The sequence below is a fragment of the Sipha flava genome, unplaced genomic scaffold (genome assembly GCF_003268045.1).
Source record: "Sipha flava isolate LNK unplaced genomic scaffold, YSA_version1 34_pilon_pilon, whole genome shotgun sequence".
NCBI classification, from domain to species: Eukaryota; Metazoa; Arthropoda; class Insecta; order Hemiptera; family Aphididae; genus Sipha; species Sipha flava.
In genome coordinates this window covers 2,578,251-2,605,619 of record NW_020273045.1, presented here as the reverse complement: position 1 = coordinate 2,605,619, position 27,369 = coordinate 2,578,251, and the positions used below count along the sequence as shown (strand labels likewise).

At 29.4% G+C, this 27,369-nt stretch overlaps 1 protein-coding gene across 1 annotated transcript in view; it reads left to right on the top strand.

Moving 5' to 3' along the window:
* The first annotated feature begins 21,424 nt into the window (after positions 1-21,424).
* Positions 21,425-27,369, top strand: part of LOC112687452 (voltage-dependent calcium channel type A subunit alpha-1) — a 303,497-nt gene continuing 297,552 nt past the window's right edge. Inside the window, exon 1 of the mRNA XM_025560177.1 lies at positions 21,425-21,693. The gene's annotated coding sequence lies outside the window, so the exon portion shown is untranslated. The remainder of the gene's footprint in view (positions 21,694-27,369) is intronic.

The window sequence follows — 27,369 nt, the reverse complement described above, 5'->3', positions numbered from 1 at the left end:
AATATACGTTTTTTTTTTTTTTTTTTTTTTATTCGTTTTCAATCTATAATAATTATCAATGTACGGCTAAATATTTATTTAATAAATAGAAAAGAATAATAATTTTAGAAACAGGCAACCACGGTAACTGTAAATCAATGACTACATGTTTGTTACTTTCGTCTTTTGACTATCTTCTTATTACACTACCTTACCTTTATGCTTATAATCAATTTTGATTTTTGTATAAAACGAATAAGAAATTTGTCGACTCTGTGCGCTTCAACGTTCTTATGTATCCACCAACCAATTGCACACTAGTATTGTGTTGATTATCCTAACTTCATACGCTAGGATCCAAACATGCATTCAATTTGTGCGCATTATTTGAGAGGATCTTGCCGTTTCGGCGATCGATGCCGGAACTCTCACGAACTAAACAATCCAACTAGGAATCGTAAGTATCGCATTGTAGTACTAATGCTGTTTTTACATGACATATACCGCCAATGGTTTTTACGTGGTCTTATATTTCTTCTTTTGCAAATATGAGTATAAGTTTATTTTTGATCGTAAACTCTAAATTAGATATCATTCATCGTTTTTCAGATGGTGAAATCACTCGCCCTACACCGGTCACTGGAGTGGAGTCAAGTTCAGTTCCAGTACCACCATCAGTTTCATTGACCAACAATGCACAGATAACTAGGCCAAGACGTCCACCAATTGTCCGATTAGGTCCGAGTGCTAATTTTACATCGACCATTGTTGATTACCTTTGTACATGATATTATTAAACATTCCCTATAACTTATAAAGATTAATTTTTATTTTGTATTATGTAGTTATTAAAAACAGTTAATACGTCGATTAAAAAAGAAAAATTGAAATATCTATTGTTCATTTTGCCATTTAAATTCTTATTTAACTAACATATATCGTTTTACAGATGATGAAGATACTCATTCTGCAACTGTTCCTGTAGTGGACTTTTCTTCGGTTCAAATAAATTCATCAAGATCATCAAGAACTAGACCGAGACGTCCACCGTTTATACAAATTCCTCGATTAGGTCCGATTAAATTGTTACATCGATCCATGTAGAATACTACCATTATACTTGACATAATATATTCCCTATGATTTTTTCTCGCATGAAACTAAATACTTTTTTTTAACCTGTCGTAGTAAAATGTATTAGTTATAAAAATTAAAAAAATGATAAACACACGTAGTTCGTTTGTCTTGAAAATTCTAATTTAAATATTGTTTTTCGTTTTACAGATGTTGAAAAGACTCTTCCTGATCCTATCAATAGAATAGAATTAACTCCAACACAAATTAATTTAACAAGTTCTCCGGCCAGCAGTGAGCCGAGAACTAGACCGAGACGTCCTCCATTTGCTCCATTTGTTCCTCGATCAGGTACGATTGCTGTTTTTACATTTTTCCGTCAAACTTTAAAGAATATTATTGTACTTGACCCATATTATTCCAAATTATTTTTACTAGATTAATTCTTTTCAATTTTTTATTGTTTCCAAAAAAATGTCTACATTGGTAAATTGTCTACAATTATATACATATATATTTGTGCCTATAATTCATTTTGTATTTTTGTATTAAAAGTTCTGATTTAATTGCCATTTATCGTTCTGTAGATGATGAAGAGACTGCATCTTACATTACAATGGATTTTTCTACATTTCGAATGCGTTCTCCAATTAACAGTTCACTAAGAACCAGACCAAGACGTCCACCATTCCCTGGTTTGACTGAATTGAGGTATAGTCTTATATTTCTAATTGTTTATTTATCATGCTGTTTTAATGATATTTTCCGTAGATCGCAAAATGATACAGGATCGCAACATTTGAGTAACTCAATAGGTAAGTTTATTTGTTTTTTTTTTTTTTTTTTTTATGAATATCTGTTTATGTTAAATTAAAAATTCTACTTTTGTTCAAAGATACAAATTCTGGAGAACGAATACCAGACATTCTACTGGCAGAAACTGGAAATTCATTAGATGAAGATAATATGCAGAGCGCATTTCATCGAAAATTGGGTGATGAAAACAGTGAAAATAATGAGTTTACGTACAAAAAACAATTTGATGAAATTATAAAAAATGTTGAATCAGAACTGCGGTGTAATATATGTTTCAACATCTTTACTAAAGTAATTTTTTAATCATTATTAATTATTAATTAATTTATTCATTTTCGAAAAAATTATTAATGTCTTAGAATTTATACCATAAAATGAATAAATAAAAATTTACCATAAAAACTTAGCTTAATTTTTAAATAATGCGTGAATGTATTGATTTGTTTCATTTTTAATAGTAAAATTTACTAATATGTGTTCCTCAATAATTGATCTCTACAAAAAGATTAATTTTGTGATAAATTACACATTTTTAATTTCATGTAAGAATTTTATCACACATATTTTAGTTAGTACCTACTAAAATGCATTTCTGAGGTAATTTCTTATGTTTTAAGTATAGCAATAAGATATTTACCGTACAATTTAAACAAATCAATTATTATACAGATTAATTAAATCGCATGCATTGAACAATAACAGATTTATAAAATAACTTTTTTTTTCTATAGCCAACTGTTCTGAACTGTACGCACATGTTTTGTTTTCGATGTATTGAAACATGGACCAACAATGTTAACAGATGTCCACTATGTCGAAAACCAGTAACTAATAAAACGTATTGTTTACCACTAGATATATTTTTAAAGAAAATTATTCCTTGTGTACCAAACGAAACAAGTGCAAGACATGAATAACCGAAAGCAAAACAATAAGTAATATTTCATTTTTACGGAAATATAATGTACACGTAAGGGAAAAACTAAGTTAATTTAATGTTTTTTAGAAGAGAAAATTAATATAAACATAAAAATAAATCATAGAATAATAGAAATAAAATTATGAATATCCGCACATTATTGGAAACACAGAATAATAGGCCGTCGAAAAAGAGCAACAAGTCAGATGCAAATATTTAATCCTTTTGTACCATATATTTCAATGAATATTTTTATATATTCATTAGTAAAAACGAGAGTAATTTTCACTCTTTTTATAGGAATGTGGGTTTTTAACGGTCCTATCATAATATTCAGCTTTTTTTTTTTTTGAAAATTGTAAAACTTTTTATAATTTTTTAGTTATTGTTCCTATCGAGTTTGAGCTCATTTTCTCTGATTTTTTTTTTTTATTCTTATTTAAAGTGATTAACTGTTAACTATAACATCTATATTTATTGTATGTAATTGTTTTTCAATAAATATTGTGTTATACTCTTTAATATGTTATTATTTATTACAACAACTGCATACGCCTCAAAAAATACCAAAACCATGGAAATTAGCGCACATAATAACACTATTAAAATCCGGCAAGAACCCAAATGAAGCAAAAAGCTACAGCTTCATATCATTGCTACCTATGCCAAATGTATAAACTATTTGAGCAAGTAGTTATGGATAGAATAAACACTATAATTGATTCGGATATTATTCAGGGGTGAGCAGGTTTCAGAGCCGGAATATCATGCACTAGCCAAGTCCTTAACATGACATAACTCATAGAGAATGAGTTTGAGGGAAATATTATAACGAATGATGTTTTTATCGATTTATCTATTGCATATGACACAATAAACTATAGAATAATACGTAGAATGATATACGAAATGATAAAAGATACCTCACTTGTTTGTATAATAGATATGTTAATAAAAGATTAAAAAAAGATGTTAATAAAAGACGATTGCATGTTAGTCTGAATGGAAATAAAAGTGGATGGAAGGCCCAGAGAAAGGGCCTCCCTCAAGGGAGTATATTGGCACCAATACGTATAACGTTTATAATGTATAACGTTTATACCATGGAAGATCTGACCCGGTACTACAACTTTTTTCATCAACAATTTTATATAAAATTGAAATTGGATTATTTTTTATTTAAGTTATTTTTCGTAATTTACAAATCTTCCTGAAAATGGATAAAGTTAACTTTTTGGACCTTTCTTTAATCCATTTGTCTGCTTAACTGTTCGATTCTATCAATCGTCGATTTGAAATATATTTAATTTAAAATTCATTAATAACTATAATTTTTTTCTTCAAAATCTTCACGGGTCATAGTTAATTTCTGGCAATCTAATTCATCATTATTCAATGCTCCATAATTGGTGTCAGGTCTATACATAATTTTTTCTGCCTTATAGGACAACACATTTGTTAAAACATAATTGTAAATTATGCAATATTTTTACTATATATCAATAATTGATAATACAATAATATACATAATTATCATGTATATAAATATATATAACTAACTATATATATCTAACTATATATACTATGTATCAACTTACACATAATCACAATATAATAACTTAGTAATAGTTGATTGTTATTTGCCAAGTCGACGTGTATAGTCAAGTATTTTTTTTCATCTCCTTAGAAATACATTCAAAAAATTTTTTTTTATCAGTTTTTCGTATTTATTAAGAAAATTGTTTGGAACTTTACAATATGAGACCCTTGAAATACTCACCAGACCAAATTTTCTAATAGAGAAATACCAAGTTTGAATTGTTTATATCAACCATAAGGACTTGCAATTTTCACTAAATATTGAAATGACTATTTTCTAAAAATGGCGTACATTATATATGGTTTTGGATTTGTTTGTTCTATTAATAGACATTTGAAATTTGAGAAGTTTTTTGTTTAATATGCTTGAATACTTCCTTATATTTGACATTTTCAGTATTATTTAATCTAAAATAAAAACACAATACAAAAAATATATCATACAATAATTGTTTATGTGAATATATACCGACAAGTGTTGAGTGAAATGGGCCATCAGATAATGACTTAATTATTTTATTATAGTTACACAACTAGTCTGCCGTCTATATAATCAGTTTTACGTTCGGTTGCTAAAAGAATACTAATTAAATTGACTGGCCTTTAGAGTGAGCAGGTGCCTACTTACCTACGTGAATGTACATGTCAAACATTGATTTTTGTATAAAATCACAATTACTTCTTATTTTACCAAAAAATACTGTCTAAAACATTAGTTACTTCGTTTAGTAGGATGTTCTGATATCAATTTTGAAAACAGATGTGGATTCCCTGCTATATTAAATATGCATTTAGCGTCTCACTTTTTTAAATTCCAACTCAATATATATAAATTTGAATTATAAATATGATATTTTTTTGCTTTTTTGTATGTAATTTTCTAAGTAAAAAATAAAAAGATTGTCTTATCAAAGATAAATAATCCAAATTTGTTTTAATAATTGACTTTGTTACATCTCACTGAGAGTAGTGATTGAAGTCATAAGTAGTATTTTCGACCCAAAATCGATCATGTTCCAGCCTCCTTTACCTATAACATCGTTATTTATTTATTGTTCGTGAAGATTTCGAGAGATTTTACCAGGGTCCGAAAAGTCTGATTTGCTTATCGGTTGAACGGAAATCGTGGCCCGCAGTATTACACTTCAATCGCTCGGATAATAGGACGTGCGTTTTCTGGCCACAGCTCCGACGTTTAAACTTTTAACGCCATCGGTTTAGGAACTTGGCTTGATGAGGACTACTTTTCAAAGTTTGCTAGTACGTGGAAGTTTGTAAACAGCTACGCTTATTATACAGTATTAGTTATTTATATTACTGATGCACAGAGATACATTTTCAATTATCGATATTGGTTCATCGATGTCCACGAAATAAAAAAAAATAAAATAAATATCGATATAATTTATAAAACTAAAAACAATACTGAATAAAAATATTAAATACAAAATGTAACTATTGACTGATTTTTTGTTTTTTTTTTTAGAATTTATAATTCTTAAATCGAAAGAAAGTTTTCATATTATATTATCATTAACAAAAAAAAAATTAAATATTCAATTAAAATTACAGGTACATAATATACCCTTCATCTACCACAGATACCTCCTATTTTTGTACAATTGCTTACTGATAATATGCATAAATTTAAAATTAATAAGTATTTAGCAAAAATATATTATTATTAGTAGTTTCCATATCATTAAGTTATCTGGTCATTTTCTTTTAAATACGAATTCGAAAAAATAGTTTATTGAATCTGTCCAATGATAACCAAATTTTTCTTTTGATAACGAATCGCCCAGCTTCATTAAACAGACTTTCGTAAGGAACATTTGTTTTTGTTACACTTTTTTTTTACCATCTGTGAAACTACAGGATATTTTTTTTCATTTTATTTCCACCAAAATAATGGATCTTGATTATGACTTATTTTATCTGTCATACTTTCATATTTATGTAAATAATTTCCTTCGTCTTTCTTTTTTGTTACTGTTGGATGTAAGAGATCATATTTTTTCTTGCAGGTGGTTCAAGTGAACTTGAAGTGAATCTTCGTTTTCATTAGAATTTATTTTTCTTATTGGAATCATTTTGTATTCTTCAAATTAGTTTTATAATTTTTCCCAGAATAAAGTTTTCTAGTCATCCGATGAAAATAAAGTTCATGGTATCTAAGATCAAGAGCTGAAGCTTTTGACAGTAAAACGAAATAGGACAATTGGCCTTGACCATTTCGCTTCGCAGGGAGAACATATTGCCGTAGACGAAAATATTGGTAAAATATATAAATAATAAATAAATAAATAAATAAAATAAATAAATATTATTATAAAATATAGTCAAATATTATATGTTACATTATTATTGATAACATTAGATTTTCCTTATTAATCTTATTTAATATTAAAATATATATACATATCTCATGGCCCTCAAAGACAACTGGGAGGGAAAATAGAAATGGCAAAGGTAGACGCCACGCACGTTTTCCACCTGATATTTGGAACCTTTATATTAGAGTTATAAATTCCCAAGATAGGACTAATAACCACGTAGAAGCTGTGAATAGATGACTTATAGTTGAAATGGGAGTATGCCATCCATCAATCTGGGATTTTATTAATTGTTTAAAAAAAATTCAATTTAGCCATGATTATTTTTATTCTCGGTTAATTGCAGGAAAATGCCTATCCAAAATATCTAAAAAAAAATTTTTGATCTAAATATACACATTACAGTAATAGTACAAAAATATGACTGTAGAGACTACATTTCATATTTAAAAAGCATAGTATATTATATATTATATATGACATTACTAGACCGCGGATTATATGCAGTGAACATACTCTATTATATGTATGCAAATATGCATCATAAAATATAAAAATATGCATAGATTATGCATATTTTAAATTATGCACTAAAAATTAAATTTAAAAAAAATATGGAAAAATTATGATGATGAAATGTATTATAATCAGGTTTTCAAACCGGTTAAAACCGTTTTTTTTATTAATCGGTTTTATTGGAAAATGTGTATGAACGAAAACAAAAACGGAACCACAATTACTAATTTCTTAGAACGAAAACGAAATAGTTAACCAGATAAATATTTTTCGTTCTTGAACGGAAATAAATACATTTTTAATTACGAAAAGTAATTAATATTTAATTTTAGTTTTTACACATTTTGTTAAGTTGGAAAACTTGTTATGTTTGACAAAAGTCAGGTAAAAATATTAGATTAATATAAAATAATTAGCAAAATAAAAATTAAACAGTTGGTAAGTGGGACTACTGGTTGCTACCCCACATTACTGTAGATAATACGTAAACACGATTAATGATAACCAGAAACCACATTGTTTATTGTTACAATACCACTTTTAATGGACGATGGTATTATCTTAAATTGTATCAAATATTTGTAAATTTGTTCAATATTTTGAATTAATATGGTTCTTCTTTTTTGTCTTACTCGATAATAAATATTGTAGTTATGTTGTTCATTATGTGTGTTAGTATATTTAATAATGTAATAAAAACGTAAAAATGTGTATCATATTATTTATTGTATATTAATATACGGTATCTGAAATTATATTAATATATGGCCTCTGAAGCTGAAAAAAAATATATTATAAATATATAAATTATGAACTTATTTTAAGAATATCTCACAATAGTTGAATTTTCTAATTAATTATTTCATAATTATGACAATGAGTTATCTGAGGTATAAAATTGTGATAAAAAAATATATTTTTTTAAAATAACAAAATTAACCGGTTTTATTACATTTAAAACCGGTTTTAAAAAACTATAAAATATAAGATCAATATTAATCAGTTTTTAAAACCGAATAAAATAGTAGATGAACTAAAACCATTAACCACAAAAAATCATTATGGTTTGAAGCCCTGATTATAATAAATAATTATTATATTGCATTTATTTATATTTATGTAGAACTATATTTCTCGTAGCAGTATATCATTAAATGTTGCTCCAAATGGTCCATGGTAAGACTATGGCGCTTGTCATCCAAAATAAATTTAAATGCAGAAAATGACCGTTCAACATCACAGGACAGTATTTTAATGTAGAAGCCATGTTAATGTAAGCATCGATCATACTTAGCGAATCATTGGTAGGCTTTTTGTTCAGTAATCGAGTAATCTTTGTTCCGATTTTTTCTGAAAATACGTCAGGCAGTCAAGCTGCTGTTAAAAATAATTCTTCCATAACTTTTAACGAATTGGATTGTAGTAAATTTCTTGTTCCAAGACTTTTAGTTAGTTTTGGTATTTTAGAAAAATGTGTATAAATCAGATTTAAATCGTGTTGTATTGACGGGGTTTCATATCCTTCCTTGGTATCACGGATAGGAAAGGCGTCAGAACTTTTAAATTGATTAATTACCAATTAGACTAATAAGAAGAAAAAAAGACTAGACTAAAGTTTTTCTAGTCTAAAGACTAGACACGATTTATTATTTATACATAACGACGGCAGTAGAAACTCGTCCGGTCAATTAGTTCGGTGGTCGGTATGGACTAAATGTCTATATAAAAAAAAAAAAAAAAAAAAATTAAAAAAATATATGTGTAGTATGTGTCTTAACACATTCAATCAGTGTGTTTCTTGTTGCAAATATTATAATAACATGCCATTTACATCATGAATCGATGAAATATGCATACTAAATAAAAAAAAAGCGATTATATGCAGTTACATATGCAGATATGCAAATGCATGTAATCCGCGGTCTAGTTATTATCATGCTTATTTATTACCTTTATTGTTATGATTATGACGAAATATACTATAAGTGTATAATTATTTTTTTAACCATTTGTTATTATTTTCATGTTTTTAAAATTATGAATATGATGAAAATATTTAATGGCCACGGCTAAATGTTCTCCCGATGAGAGTGGTCACGACGAAATGGCCACGGTGAATTATCCACAGTGTAATAATCATCTAATTATTTATTTTCTTCAAATCGTTTGAGGTGGTAAATTTTATCGTCCTTAAAAAATTTCGATTCATTTTATTTTTCTTGCATTCAATTTAAATGAATATTGACCGATTGGCTATTGGCCCATTTTATATAGATCCACGTAGTACGTGACGTGCCTCGTAATCAGAAAATACCACCATCCCGATGGTAACTGGTTTATTGGCAGCACTCACCACTGTGTGTTTACATTTTCAAAACCATCGAACTGACAGCTATTGGTTTTACAGCTAATGAATCGTGTAATTTTTTTTCCTTAGAAAACAATAAAGTAAAAAAAAAAAAATCGATAAGTCTTACGCAACATCTGTTGGTACCTACGTAGATTGGAAACCTAAATAACATTTCATGTTAGAGGGGTGATTTTTCAAATCTTTCAATTTTATAGTGTCGATGAAAAATTTATGAAAAAAATAAAACACTCTACGGATAATAAATCGAAAAATAATAACATTTATTTAAGAAAAACATTGAACATTTTCCTGCGAACCAAGTTCTCTCAATTTCCTATTCGAAGGTGAGCTATGACGTGGAAGAGTTTTTTATCCAAAGGTCGGTAAACTAAAATCTATTATCGTGGAAGTACACACGCTCACGAAAGTATCTACGATTTTATAACATGTCTGGAAACTATGCATCGGCCACGTTTCATTTGTTTTGCCACTTTTATCGGTAACGGTGCAGTGTTCGTAGGCCCGTGATGACTATTCTTCCGGGCGTGACTCGCATAGCACGCAAAACAATTGTAATTACGACCATTCGAGAACCGTATACGGAGGTCGGAACATTTGTACCGAAGTCTTTTGTTAATTCGGAGTTACGTAATGAGTTTGTTTAGAAAAATAATGTTTACTGTTGTGTAATTTCGTCGAACATTATTGTTCAACTTACACGGACGGACCACATTACGACCACTACGAAACGGCGGTCGCTCGTAGTTGATACGTTAATGATATAAAAGAATTGAACGCGATCAAAACACAGACGGACCACTTTCTAACAGCAGTCGCAACTCGACGGAGGTATTACCTGCAAAATTGTGGTCATCGGTGGTTGAGCGTATCGTACATTATGTGACACACTAACCGTTTTCTGACCACTCGCCACGATAGTCGATTATCATCATGATCATGATTATTACAATATGTTATAATTATCGTCTGCTGGTATGAATTATCTCATGGACGTGTCTCCTTGTTGTACATTGTCCGTTAATTCACATATTAAATATTCATATGTATTATATTTAAATTCAATTTTCTACGATGGTGCGTTCTTTAGCGTAATAAAAGTAACAATAAGTACTTTCTTTTCCGAATTCATTTTTACTCTAAATACAATTTGTAAAAAATTAAAAATAATAAAACAGAAATATGAAATGCACGTCGTATTTGTAGTTGTAGTATTATATGTGTCGGCTCAAACATCTATTGACGACAAAAAGTGGTCTATAAGTGGTTGAATTGTCGACAGCACAACCACCTTATAACTACAAAATATTATTCATGAGTGGTCCGTGTGAATTGAGCTTATTTTTTTATAAAAAAACGAATTTAACGATAATGATAATATTATGCATATTATATACTAAGTATATGTATATATCAGTACACTAAAAATCGAGAAAATTAAAAATTTTACAACCTTTTAAACAAAAATCAATGTGTATCAGTGCAATACGTATGTGAACTGATTACACGGTAAATTTGCAATAATGGGATCATTATAATAAAAATGAATAATATAAATAAAAGTTAGTCGTAAAATAATCAAACGAATAAGTAGTTGTATCGCGAATTGAAAACAATTATATAGTAACTGGTATTAGAAGAATTACCTATCTACTATGCCATTCGATAAGTTTCGGTGATGAAATAGATTCTACCTTTCATTACTTGATTACTTGACATGAAATCCTGGTGTTTATTGCGTTTACACTTTTACTTATACTTTATTTTTATTATTATGCACATGAAAGTTATTTAATATTTTTTATTAATTTGTTTGAAATCAAAAATTTTTGAATTATTTCTATTGAAATGTATAATATACTTTGAGTATATATCTTTGCATTAAATTATTAATATTTTTGATTATAACGATTTAATTATGTGCATATATCTTCTATTCGCCATTTTGATACAATGAACGCAACGGTACATGTGTATAAAATATTTATTATATATAAATGTGTACCTGTTACACGAAACGTATTTATTTTCAATACAACTTTTCGGGTTTTGCAAAACAAATTATTGTATTTGTTGGAGCAAAATGTTCAGCAGTATTATATTACCTAATATGGTATTAGTGTGCGTCTCTATGAAATCAATTCGATTTAAATCGATTTATTTTCGTTTATTTTATTCATAGCCATCGTATCGATATGACGTGATGGTAGTAAAAATGGAAAATTCGGAAGCAATAAAAACATTTGAGACAATGGCTTACGATACAAGTCGAGCGCGGTGTTTCAAATGTACCGGATTCCTATCTAACCTACTAACTAGTGGCGTATTTTCAATTTTTTTCTGGAGAGATGATTGAAGATGTTTTTAAGCAAAGTTAGCAAGCTTATACTATTATAATTAAACATCTAAACATTTATTATAAAAGAAATGTAATAAAAAAAAGATGTAAATTCCCTTTTTATTCATTCTATAAGTTTCATATATCTAACCAGTAAACATATAATATATAATATAACATCAGTCAATGTTGTTTTCTTTCTCTATACATACATAGCAAGTAATTTGAAACTTTTGAACCGAATTTTTATTATTATTTAGCGCTGGAAACGTGAAAATATCTAAAAAAAAAAAAAAAAAAAAAAAATAATAACCGATTCTTTTCGTTTATTATTTTATCATGTATATAGAGTTCTGCCATTAAATAATTATATCTTTCTTAACTCATAATTCGTGTTATTTGTTACCATTTTTAGTAAACATATTTAATACATATTCAGATTGTAATACAACTTAAAAAAAAAAAAAAAAACGGTAGAAATTATATTTTATTCTAAAGAGGATAAAGAAAAAATGAAACAGCATACGTCATAAAGTTACAGCTTGCGTCGAAATATCAATAAATATACATTCTTTGTAAACTAACAAATGTATTCAACGACTATTAATAAATAAATATTTTGATGAATTACTTTTAAAAATATCTATATATTTATACATAGTGTCCATCGAGGTGTGTACCAAACACACATATTTTCTAACTATATTAAATGAACAAGGAACATCTAAGTAACATTTTTATGTTTACCTAAAAACAAATAGTAAAATGTCGACAACTTTTTTTTTTTTTTTTATTCCCATACATAATTTATACTAGAGAAGAATGAAATTAAACAGATATAAATACTGTCGTAAACATTTTGAATATTATGGCTTTTATTTTAATAACTGCTCAAAAACCATTTTGAAAAATTACATTTTTATACCGTAATAATTAATTACAACTTTTGTCGTTTCGATTTTCCGAAACCTTCATAAAATTGGATAGTAATTATTAGGTGCTTTAAAATATTAAAAATTTTATGAATTATAAAATTAACAAAACCAAAACTATGCGCTCATATAATTCAGACCAGTATTATATACGACAATAAAATTCACGAGAGTCACGTGTTGAAAATTGAGATCCAATAAAAATATGGCAAACAAATTGTTAAGCAAACGCATCATAAAATAATTTATTATGGTACGCATGAATGATAAAAATATAAAGTCTTCTCCACATGAATTGTATTTTTATACTATTATTACTTATACATTTGATTAATATTATTCCAATATACGCTATTCTTAAAATATAGTTTATGATATTTTAAAAAGTTAGTTTAGAGAATTTATTTCACGGTTAACAGTCAGGTTACCGATTGCATCGTTCGTTATGATTTTTTTATGATATACATTTTTATTCAACACACATATTTTGTACACAAAATTATTTTAAAAGTTTTTGATGGCGAAGAACTGTATTGACATTTCTTATGATTTTCGTTTTTTTTATTTATTTCTTATACGAGAATATATTTTATTTTGCTTAAAAAATTTCGATTTATAAAAATTGAAAATCCGGAACTACAGGTTCAATTATTTATAAGTATTTAATGCTTAGATGAACATAGTGTATAAGGCATCAACATTTTGTAGGGTGTTATCCACCATTCATACCACTCTACTCATTGAAACTTTAAATATATATAAATTATTAGCTAACGGTTGGATATTATGTATGGACTTTTTCAAAAAAATGATTTTCTGTTTTTTAAATATTAAAAAAAATAAAAAAAAAAAAATAAATGCGCGATAAATTGTTAAAATATTTATTTCTGTCATATAGTAATTTTTAATGACCAAAAATTATATGTTCGATATATTTTCTGAAATACACGTATAATTTGAGAACAAAAAATAATAGGAAAACAATTTTTTTTTATATTTTGAGTTGATCACCAAAACATGTTTAATTTAAATATTACCAGCATTAATAAGTCCACGGTCAATATAAAAATTATTAAATTCATAATATTTGGAAATAAGTAATTACAATAATTACAATTATAATGATTTCGAATTGATGATGGTTAATATAATAATTATCCTAGTTTAAAGCAATTTTTTCGGGATCCAACTGATCACGAAGTTTATGTAGTGGCGTAGCAAATTTGCCTACTTGGTGCGCCGTCATATATTTGCAGAAAAATTATATTATAGAGAAAACAGAAGTTTATGATTAAAATATTTAAGTTACTAAAAATGATCTAAATTGGGGATGATTCCTATTAGATCTTAATCTAATACACATATGCATTTGCATATAAATATAGAGAAAACAGAAGTTTATGATTAAAATATTTAAGTTACTAAAAATGATCTAAATTGGGGATGATTCCTATTAGATCTTAATCTAATACACATATGCATTTGCATATAAATCCGTTCCTTAGTAATAACTAATAATTTAATAGAATAAATAAATAAGCCTGTTTTTCAGATGAAAACTTCCACACATTAGTGTTAAGCCTGGTGCCCGTCAGCAAATATAATATATTTATTATATATATATTGTGGTCGAATACTCTTTCGAGATAGTTTTTGTGTTGCAGTAGAATATTAGAGTATTAGTAATGAAATATGACATCATGAGGCAACTGGCAATTATGTTTTATATGTAACGATCGAATCGCACCAGTAAAAGGATTTAATAAAAGTATTATCCTCATCACGTGGTATAAGCCGATGTCAATTAATTAATTTTCCATGTTCATAAAATAAATATTTTCTTCGTGTAGTACAGACGAACAAGTAAATGTGCGCCAGGTAAAATGGATCTCTTTCCGAGTACACAGTATTCATAGATGTTATTTTTTGTCGTCTTATTTCTCGTTGGTATAATGTTTACTAGTAAGTCGCTCGGCATCATTGGGATTAAACTAAGCCGTTTTAAGCTTACCAAGGAGTTCCTTTTATTTTCCGAGAATTGATGTTTCATACAATTATCTTTGTAATTGATTCGGTGGAGTCAAAGTTTTAATTAAAACAATTAACTATTCCGTACGGATTCATTAATTATATTTGTTTTGTTGTCACAAAACAAAATTTTATCTTAAACAATTAATGGATTGTTTCTTATATAGGTTTGTTAAAAAAAAAAAAAAAAAAAAAAAAAATCATAATTAAATTATACCAAAATTTCCAGTTGAACTGTACTGTTGTCGTTTTCTTGCCAGTTGAAAGAAAAAAAATAATCCATTCTCTTCCTTGGTAAAGTGATACATGGTCGTATACGGAAAAAACATTGGTATGGAATTTAATTTTTAATTTAACTTTTACAAAATTAAAGGATTGTATTTTGGTCTTTGACATAGTATAACAATCTTTTATATGGGACAGTTTACATACATTTCTCAGAGTAGATGAAATCGTTTGGTTATACGATATGCTATACCGATCAGGTATCGAAAGATTTGTTTTCTTTCGATAACATAATTTCAGAAATCTATCACTGGCATTATAGTTAATTTTGTAACAGTACCATCGCTATAACCATTTTAGTCATCAATTTATGAGAAAAAATTTCAGATATTTTTAGATCAAGTGTTAATAAAAATATCACCAACTATCAATAATGATTTTCGATCTGATTTTATCAATTTTAGAATTTAACGTTTTGCTCCAGCTATATTTCCATTCAAAATAATGTTGTTGGTATCATTGACGTTTATATTGTTTACATTGTTATTGTATATCGTTTACACAATCACTGCAAAGTGTTTATTTTCAAAATGTTATTGTTGTAAAAATGTAGCATGTCAACTGAAACAAGTGTTTCAAAATGTAATAATATTTATTTCTGTCATTATACGCCATTTTATTTCCAATAAATGTGATAAAAAATCAGCATTACTAATCATTTCAGTGCATAAAAGCGTGAAAAACTAACGTCGATTTTTAAACGTGACATTAAATCATTATAGTCACAAATTTCTGAAGTTGTAATGTTGCAAGATAAAAGCGTGAAAAAAAAAAAAAACGTTAAACCGATGGAAACGTTGACACATTCGAACATTATATATTCACGTATTTTAAAATGTTAGTGTTTCAGATTTCAATAAAAGAATTTATAAATACGTAATAAATATTAAAATTATATTTTAACAGTTCTTGAACACAGCCCGAAATTTTAAAGCGCTATTTTTAAATAATCTAATCAACTCTGCTAGCTATATTCTACCATCGTTAAAAATATAATTACTACTTTCGAAGTATTTCGTTGTGTACTAATTTTCCACCTACATAAACGTTATTTATTGGTCAGTAATTCTGAAATGGTATGGGCCGAACGTTAAACACACTATTACACGAGAAAATATGTTACTACAATATGCAACAATTAAACCCATTAGGCTCACGAGTCATGACACTCATGACTAATGTTAACAAGAGACGGCTATGAAAATCAAAATAACAGGGGCTGAAAATTTAGTTTCTATTTAACGTGTTTATCGCGTCGTGTTGTATGCTAAACGTTTATCTTGTTTCGTTTATTCATTAATATTTTTTTTTTCTGGTGCACAAGTTCATCAATAAATATACGTTATAAAAATAGGTTTCTCACGAATGTAAATAATGTTTTTTCTGTAGTCTTTTGCCCGCGGTGCGTTTAGCTGTTGTTTTTTCGGATTCGCGTTGACAAATTTATAACTTCTGGTTCGGTTTTTTTTTTAACGCTTATACAAACAAAAAACCGTTCGAAATGTACATTTTACATTTATACCACAAATTTCCGAGCATATCGTTTCTAGTTGTCGAGAAACGAATAACGTTTAATGCGCATAAGTACCATGGACGATTTATTACACTTCGTCGTGTTTGCACTCGTCACCAAGTCGACGATAATCATGACGTTTTTATCATCGTTTCAACTGTGACTGGCATTAACTTGTCGTTTATTTGTTCTCAAACGGACACCGTATCGTTTACGTCTTATCCGTTCGGTTTTTTGATTCGCGTTTCGATAGAACCAATGATGTCAGTCGTCATAATACCGTTTTAAACAAAAACACGGTATCGGACCGTATTTAACGTCGTTTTTTTCAAACGCGTGAAACGATAAACGAAAAACGATTCGTGTGTAGAGATTTCGAAACGATATGCCGTTGTACCGAACAAAACGTGGAGCGCAACGTTAGTTAAGCTATCCCAACCCTACGCGTGCTAAAATAATAATGACAATAACGGCAATAATGTGTTGTATGTTAAGCCGCCGTGTGTCGTCTGACATTTTTGGGATGACAATAGTAATGATAATAATATTATCGCTTATGGCGAGGCACCGTGACGTATTCGACGACGGTTTTCATTTTAGTGCGTTACCTCGTCGCGCGTTGAAACGCGCGCAGACGTTCATCGTGTGCAAACGTGTCGTTTGACATTTCTTCCGACGCGTTTATCGCGCCCGAAGGAACCGAAAACATTTAAATCTACGTGATTTAATCGTCGCGCGACGTCACGTACGCAACCGCAAGGGTTATTGTTGCGCCGCGTTCCCTATATTGTTTTTCCAGTTCCGTCGATTTATCATTATTAATGCATTATTTTTTTCGCGTACTGACAATAGGCAGGGCTGTTTAGAAGGGGGAGGCAACGGGGACCATTTTTCCCCAGGCCCCAATGTTGTTTTAGGGGGCCCCGTCAATCATTATGTATAATAATTAACAATAAAGCCTTGATTGCACTGAACATATTTACATGCTGCGTAACTAATGTGAACGAGTAATATGTTCGATTAATTCGAGAGATTAAATTATAAATAATACGAATAATATTCAATTCCATCATATAAGTATGTAATGCGGTACATGCATTTGAATGAGCTTGATCGGGTAAGGTTTGGAAAACTACGTTTGCAAGAATTTTTTATTTTCAGTCAGTATTTTTTATCATATCTTATTATTAGATCGCGGATTACATGCATTTGCATATCTGCATATGTAACTGCATATAATCGCTTTTTTTTACTTAGTATGCATATTTCATCGATTCATGATGTAAATGGCATGTTATTATTATATTTTCAACAAGAAACACACTGATTGAATGTGTTAAAACACATACTACACATATATTTTTTTAATTTTTTTTTTTTTTATATAGACATTTAGTCAATACCGACCACCGAACTAATTGACCGGACGAGTTTCTACTGCCGTCGTTATGTATAAATAATAAATCGAGTCTAGTCTTTAGACTAGAAAAACTTTAGTCTAGTCTTTTTTTCTTCTTATTAGTCTAATTGGTAATTAATCAATTTAAAAGTTCTGACGCCTTTCCTATCCGTGATACCAAGGAAGCATATGAAACCCCGTCAATACAACACGATTTAAATCTGATTTATACACATTTTTGTAAAATACCAAAACTAACTAAAAGTCTTGAAACAAGAAATTTACTACAATCCATGGCTTCTACATTTAAATACTGTCCTGTAATGTTGAACGGTCATTTTCTGCATTTAAATTTATTTTGGATGACAAGCGCCATAGTCTTACCATGGACCACTTGGAGCAACATTTAGTGATATACTGCTACGAGAAATATAGTTCTACATAAATATAAATAAATGTAATATAATAATTATTTATTATAATACATTTCATCATTATAATTCTTCGGTATTTTTTTTTCAATTTAATTTGTAGCGCATATTTTAACATAATCTATACATATTTTTGTATTTTATGATGAACATTTGCATGCATGTAATAGAGTATATTCACTGCATATAATCCGCAGTCTACTTATTATTATGGTCGAAGGTCCCCAAATTAATCTGTTCGTTGCCCTCAAAAAACCTGGCAGTAGGTGCAGTGCATATCGCCAGCATGCGGATGAGAGTTATACGATTCTGAACAACGGTTTTGTACATCAGTGTTATTGTTAGTTTTACACGTTCTCGTGTTGCGATCAATCCCGCTTATCCAACAGCGGAAATTCGTACAGGAGTGCTGATAGAAATACATTTTGACAATTGTCATTAGTCAGGTGTACTATGTGAAACGTAGTTTAAGATAACTTCCAAATTTTCTTTACATTTGCGAAAAATACACATTAAATTTCCAATCTAAATGTATACTTAATGAAATATCCGGGCCGATTTATAAGCTCAAAGTAAATCAAACAAAAAAAAAAAAAAAATTACATAATCTAAAATTATCAACTACATTGTAAAATAATTTTATATTTGTTTGAAATTTAAAATGTAAACATTTTGTTAAAAAACCTTAATCGTGATCGTGATTATTTAGATTTAAATAAAACCGTTTTTAGGTATGAAATAATAATAATTAAAAAAATATATTTATTCGAATGAAACTTCAAAGACTTAATTTTAAGACATCGATTGAAGAAGTCGTTTCATGGGCGTATTTTAGGGGGGAGGCGAAAGGGCGATCGTCTACCCTGATTCCGTATTTAAGGACTTTATTATATGTGAGGCATACATCTCAAATTTTTTTAATGTGGATCATTTTATAATGAAATATAATTACGCGTAGCTGTGAATACCGGATTGACCTTTTTGTCGGGTCCATACTTAGTGAAAAATCAAATAAAATATAAGCGTAACTTTTAATACAGACAGGTGTTAAAAAAGAACTGTATAAAAGTTGATTTTAAGTGGATCCGTCATTAGATTAAAATAATATCACAAATATTAAGGGTTCACCTGATTTAAATATTACCAACAATTTCACTTGTATATTTTGAGCTTGAATTAAACAAAAATTTTGAGTCCCTCCCCTCCTAGTAGTAAGTCTAAACACTCCCCTGAGTCGTTTTGATTCTATATAAAAACGATGAGCGTTGCCATTACAATACGCGGTCGCGTTAATCTTCTTGGCGTTTCTGTTTATCTGGATCTAAAACTAATAACACGACAATTACATAGGCGATAATTACAGATATCTTTGGCCATTTGCTCAAATTCTTTTAAACGGACGCGTGGTGTTTTCTTTTAATTTTCAGTAAATTTCTATCAACCGCAATCGGTTGTAAATGGTCCGCGTTTCAATAGCAACGAAAAAATTTAGTTTCGGAAAAAATTCGATCATCTACAATGTGTTAAAATATAATATATTATATCGTTATAGAACAATTATTGTTATTATTATTATAACAGTATTTAATTGTATCGTAATTGTATCGTGATTGTCCAAATTTTATTGTCTCATTATACAATTTATTGATAAAATTATTGGTTTGCAATATACGATGTGGAGAATACAATTTACTAAAACAGAAGTTGATGATGCAACTAAATCAATTATTGATTATCCGATCGACATAATCGACCACGTAGATAGTAATGCTTTTTCTGTGCATTGTATTCTTTTGTATTCTTAGCAAATTTCCACTTAAATTTTACTATTTTTTACCGGTTTCACGTCATTTTTCGTTCGCAATACACTATCATTCATGCTGCGCATCAGTTTTACTCATAACTCATAGTCAATAGTGAACACAAAACTCGATCAAAGCTCGAATAGCGCTACACCCGGTAAATTTAGTGGTATGGATAATAAATCACGTCACCGCTGTCGAATAAGCTAAAAACATTGGTATTTCTTTGTGAACTGTTTGCAATCGCGCATTGTCCTTATAAGGATGCGCTGTTAATAAGGCGCAGTAGTGGCGGCGGTGGTAGTGATGAGTCGCGCGACGCGTTTCGGTCGCAATGGCCGAGCCCGCGGATCCGATTTCGGCCGCGTTTCGAAAAAAAAAAAAAGAAAACGGGGCCCGCGCGGCTTAACAGCCCGTCGAAGGGATTGACGGGGTCGGAAAGGGGGAGGGGGAGGGGGCGCGGAGGAATCGCGAGCGTTCGGCTGCGGTGCACCGGGACTGCGTTCCGACGGAGCGGGTAACGCACACACAATACACAAACGTACCCCGTTAGCGGGCAAGTCGGAAATCCAGGCCTACCCGTCGGATCTGCGGAGCGTCCGGAGCGACAGAAGAGCCGTGGGCGCGAGGGTCGGGCGACAGAGACGGGAGGGGAAGCGCGCGCGCGCCGACGACCACCAACACACTAGAGCACCGCCACCGCTAATACTACCGGCACCGCGGCCACCGCTCTTTCTGGCCAACACTACCGACCGCCGAGCGCAACGCGTACCGTACGCGCGCACCGACACCAGCACAGCTTTTCACCCCTTGGCACCGTTGCCCGCACGCACCCCGTCGAGCGCCGCCGCTACGGTTGCTCGTCATTCCCGGACCACCTGTTCGATCGAGTCCGCCGCCGCCGCCGATATCGTCGTCGTCACTGCCGTCGCAGCACAGCCGTCGCACCAGTCGTCGTGTCGCCGTGTCGCGCGCGCTTTTCCGCCAGTTCGTATTCGCACACGTCAACTCTGCGTGTTTGTGTGCGGGCAGTTTTTCGAATCCCGTTTTGTTTCACCGTCGTCCGATTTTTTTTTTTTCCCTCCCCCTTTCCCCTCCCCCCTATCTGTCTTTGCTGTCCGTCGGATACGTTTCCCGACGGTTTTCGCTGTCGTCGTTCCGTTTCGCGTTTCCGTTACCGTCTGCTGCCCGACGTCCGTCCGAGACATGCTCGCAGACCGCTGCGGCCCTCGCTCCTCGTCGTCGTCGCGGTCCGTCGCGTTTCATCGCTCCGAGTGCGCGTGAACGTCGCGCGCCGCGTCCAAATAGCGCGGGCATGGAGACCGGTTGACACCGGAACGCACACGGTTCTGCTGCAGGTTAGTCGTGATCCACCCTCACGGTTTTTTTTTTTTTTTTTTTTTATTTCGCGCACCCTTGTCGACGCCACATCTATTGCGGTCGTCGGCAAAAAGAAAATTCAACGAACCGCCAAACTCTATTTACGTAACACAACGCGACAGTTGTCGGTTTTCGAATTGTTCCGGCTCGATCGAAGACGGCCAAAGTTCTGCGCGCTTAAGTCGTTTTCGGTCGTTCGTCGCGGTTAACCGCGCGATATTGAAGATTTCGACGGATTATAATCAGACTTGTTCGCGAAACCAATCGCGCTTACCAAAACGATTACCCATTAATTTTCCATTAATTGTAATAAATAAATACGTATACGTTTCGTATCGTCGTCGAGAGCAGGCCGAAAAAACGATTATACGTTACAAGTAAAACAGATAACATAAATTGTAGACGGCTTTAATTAGCAATTGGATATAATTTGTTTTCTAGAAATTACGCGATTAATCACGTTTTAAGAAAACAATTATAATTACTTTGGTTAAATAATTGTGAATACTACGGGTTCACGTAGTTTAATTAAAAGTTATTCTATACGGCTGTAAATGTAATATACACAGCTCAGATCGAAAACCATACTCTTCTGATATTTATTTTAATTTTTAAAATATTTCAATACAAGACCAAAAACAAAAAAACATTTCAACCCGAGTTATTTCATCAACAACATAGTTTGTCTTTTAATTTAATTCAAGACAGTTGTAAGAGTAGTTTTATTAATATTTTTCACTGGTTTTAGTTCTTATATGATAAAAATGCTGTAAAAATTATAATTTAATCGAAACTTAATGTACACACATAAGTAAATACAATTGATATCGCTTAAATTATGTTATAGATATATTATACGATTGCAATTTTGTAAATTTAAATTATTTTTTGTAATTTTATTTGATATATTCATAAATGATCATTGACAAGTGTTTGTTTTTCGTTTGCAATTGACAACAAAAATAATAATAAGAAAAAAAATCCAAAGATTTCAATTGACTTTATGAAGAAAAAAAAAATTAAAATACGAAACGGCAGGCAATCGAAGGTGAGTTGAATTCCGTTGTTTATTGCAAACTATAGTTTGATTTTCATTATTTCAATTCGAAATTTGAATTCGTTATTGGTTATTGTTGAATATTGAATTTGACATTATTTTATTTATATTTATGAAATAATTTTTTTTTTATGCTTCCGAGTTGAATATAAACATTTTTAATACAAATTATTTTTTTAGAACACAACTAATGCCAGAATATCTACTGGTGTCTGATTTTAACATAGTTTTTGAAGTTGGCTTATTTATTTATAAATATAATTTTTCTTTTCCTGAACGATAAAAAACTTATTTAAATCAAGAATCATCTTTTAATAGACATTTGGATAAAAAGTTTTGTTTTCAAAAGTAATCCGTTTCACAGAAAACGAAATATAGTGTCCATTTATGATTACAACAAACTTTTTCTAACCTCCTTAGCATTTAACAATTTTTCTTTTTTGATATACTTTATTTTGTCTAACTAAAGACGGATAAGTGTGCGCCAACGATGATTTGTATTTATAAAGTTAAAAACAAGAATTAAATGTTGGTTAAGAATGTAAAATCAGTTTACCGGTAATTTTTAAATATTACTCATTCATTTTTCAAAAAAAATATATTATTTATATAATATAATTTTTTTATTAAATATAACTTTTATTCATTTGATTATTAAAAAGTGCGACAAAAATATTTTTCTGAAATTTTCGTTATTAGTTTTATGTGTGATTAACTATATGCGATGTATGGTTTACTGAAAATGAAAAATTAATAAGATATTTATTTCAAGTTAATAAATATTTTCCATAATTTTAAAAAATGTCTTATACTAATGTAACATAATAAAACAAAACATGTAAAAATGAAATGATAAATTATGAATAATTTTACTAGCAGAATATATCAAATAGATTCGTGAGACTCATTATTTTATCGACCACAATACAATGTAAGCATATTAAATGAGAGTGTACATACATCGTTCAGCGAGATGATTGAATTAGTAATTTTTTTAGAAATATTTATTTTTATACATTAATGTTTGATTCTTATCATTATTGGAATTTATATTTGTTAAAATATTATTTTACGATCTGTTGATTTTTACCATAAAATAAAATAATGACTATATTTAATATCATCTGAAAACTAAAGATACAAGGTATTTGTCGGTAGTTATTATAAGAAAATTGTATTATTCAAACCACCGAATAATAAATAAAATAAAATAATCTAAGTTGGTGTAATGGAAATTGCAATAATATATATATATAAATGAAACATAAAAATATACCATAATCTACTACACTTTTATAAACTGACTAAACAGTCTCATTTATTTAAATTTATTTAAACTTTATATTGCCATACCTATAAGAGATGACTAAGGTACTTTAAATTCTATAATGAATTTAAATTAATTTATTTACAGTTAACAAGTTTTTGGTTGAAGAAATATATCAAAAATTAAAAGTTTTCAGAAGAAACATTTTTGTTTCCAAACGAACATTTTTTTTTCAAACATTACATTATTTGTCACCTAATATTATCAACGGATTTAAATGGACAGTAAAAAATTATAACTTTTGAGAGTTAAAAATATGTATGTATGTTATAATGAAGGTATATTTTTTTAATTATTTATAAAATAGTATATTTTATTGTTTCTTAGTATTTACTCGTAGGTTAAATTTTTTTTTTTTGATTTTAACTATCATAAAAAAAGTTAAAAGATAAAATCACTTAAATACGATCAAACATATTAGGGAATTTATAAATTAAGAAGTAAAATTAAATTTCAATGATATAAAAAAAAAAAAAAAGAAAAAATTACGAAGCTAATGCACTTAACAAAATCTATTAATACTATAATAATTTTTATAAAATTAAACTTTATTTGACTATCGAAATACTATGAACTACAATATTTATATTTTCTTACTATACACAAATAATCAAACTTTATTTTTAACCAAGTATGTACTTGTTCTGTTTATTTTTATCTTTTATATTGCACTGCATAATAATATGATTACTCAAGGTAAACCTAATGATCTCATGCGAAAATGATATTATAACATCAACAAATGGAGTTAGTAAGAAATTAATTTTCTTCTTATTTACATTTTATTCTTATATTTAATACGAAGATAAAGTTTCAGGTAAACTTGTTACATGGACCTTTTATAGAATATAATACTATTCGTATTATTTCATGGCGATTACCGTCCATATTATAAATGTAGGAAGTCGTGTTGATGTATAATGTACCTGTAATCGGTTTTATCAACAAGTATTTACACGAAAACAAATTTGAAACTTCTATTCTTATCTATCCTTGTTCAATGAGATCTTATTAATTCGGAATCAATATTAAATCTATAATAACTCCGACTCGAAATACAATGTGATAATTTTTATTTGTATTTTTTTAAGAGTAGGTATGTAAATGAACATAAGGAAATTATTGAGTTTAGATAATTATTTAAAAGTTCTCTTCATCGCTTGTGTTCAGTTAAAACTAGATATTATTCTACTATTATGGTTTAATTTCTATTGTTGAAAATGTATGTAAATATCTGATTCAATCAAACTTTGTTAATGATCATTAAGTTATACATTTTCCCATTAAAAAGATTTATAATTAAGAAGTTGCAAGAAAAAATAGTTACTAAGAAAAAACAGTTATGTGATGATCCATCGTTTTTAATGACATATTCTAATTAGAAATTTACTTTTAATAAATTCATGAAGCATGGCAAATAATCAACATTTGAACAAAATACTAGAAAAGTGCTACCTTGAAGAAAATTTTTGATTGACACTCAAATTATAATTGACAATTTAATACACGTTTTTATGTCTTTCATCATTTTTTATTGTTAATAACACCGTCCAATGTTAACGTGCGGTAAACCGAAAAAGTTATATTATTTAAGCTTTTAATATCTATACTTAATTAATCTAGACATAATATTAAACTAGGTACCTTACGAGGATAAATGTTTTTTTAACTTGTTCGTTCAGATTGTAGATATGATTCCATAAAAGAAGAAAATAATAATAATAATAAAATCACGTAATTTATTGTGGTTAGATAAAAAAATGTCTTAACATTATGGTCACGCGATTAAATTGTATAAACTCGCACTGTCTGTCAGTTAAAATCACCTCACAACATTTTCTGAAATTGTCGAGAAAATGTAATACGCTGTGTTTCGATTAAAATCTTAAAAGAATTTTAACGTTTATATATAAATGGGTACCTAGAAGTGCGATAACGGAGACGTGTCTAAAATCCGGTACTGAAAACATATATTAAGCGAAACATGTACACCATGTGTAACATTTGTATACGGCGAGTAACTCGAGCGGAGTGAAAAGTGGACCGAGCAACGGTTGGATAGATTAGTAATCGGGACTATACCGTCTTGGAAAATGAGGTTAATCATGTATACGAGTATTACTAATCTGAGTAAAATTTGGCGTGTTATTACAATATTGTAATTCTTAAGTATTGAATGTCTAAAAAATATATAATGAAAATATTGTTGGTCAATTTAGCCGAGACAATTTAGACAGTACGTTAAAATAAAATAGAACTTCAAGTCTTGGAAAACAAGAAAACGAAACAAACATTAATAGGTACCTATTAAAAATAATAAAGCGACGTTGCAAGAACTGAAACGAACCACTTGTTAATATGTAAAATATTCATAAAAAATGATCGGTTGAAGTTTTTGAACGCGATAAGATTAAATCGTTAAAAACGCTCTTGAATGTTATATTCTAAATCTTGATACACACGCATTTTATCAGCATTGTAAAGATAAATAAATAATTCCCTATCCGTAAAATGCACGTATAACGTTTTACTGTAGGTTGAACTGTAAACGTATATCATATAACCAAATACTAATGATGGTTGATTCGGTTTATAGTAACTTTATTCCCTGCGGGTTAACTTTTATACTTCCAATGCCACACTTGACAAGATTAAATACTATATTAATTTGATTAAATCGTGTAAAAGTGTATCGTTTTAAACAAATTATATAAATTTTGTGATGGTTTGGCTGAAAACACAATTTCGTAAGAATATACTTTTCAAGAGGAAAATATTATTTCATTATTATTCAAAATCAAGCTAGTGAACATCATGGTGTACATGTTTAACTTTAATGGTTACATTAATTTTACTATAGTATATGCCTCACTTTTATTCAATATAAGTGTTAAATACGTTAAACGTGTATTTAATAGATTTTATTTTTATTTTTAAATAAATATTTTGAAATTTCCATAACATATTTATTATGTAAACAATAATTGTCCTGATCAATGGATTTGAAATTAAAAGTTAAAATATTACGTATTTTAAAAGTTATAACATATAGCACCCACCATTGATTGTTCATTCATGGAATCAAAAAAAAAAAAAAACCTATACATTTTAAAAATGGTTTAAAAATGAAGTACAAAAGCACAGAAGACACTATTGTGTTCATTTCGACGCAATAAGCTTGATTAAAAAGAACAAAATAATGAATTCTAGTGTCCATATTATCATTCCGTGTGTATAACTCTTAATCACTTAGTGCTGTACGACTAACCG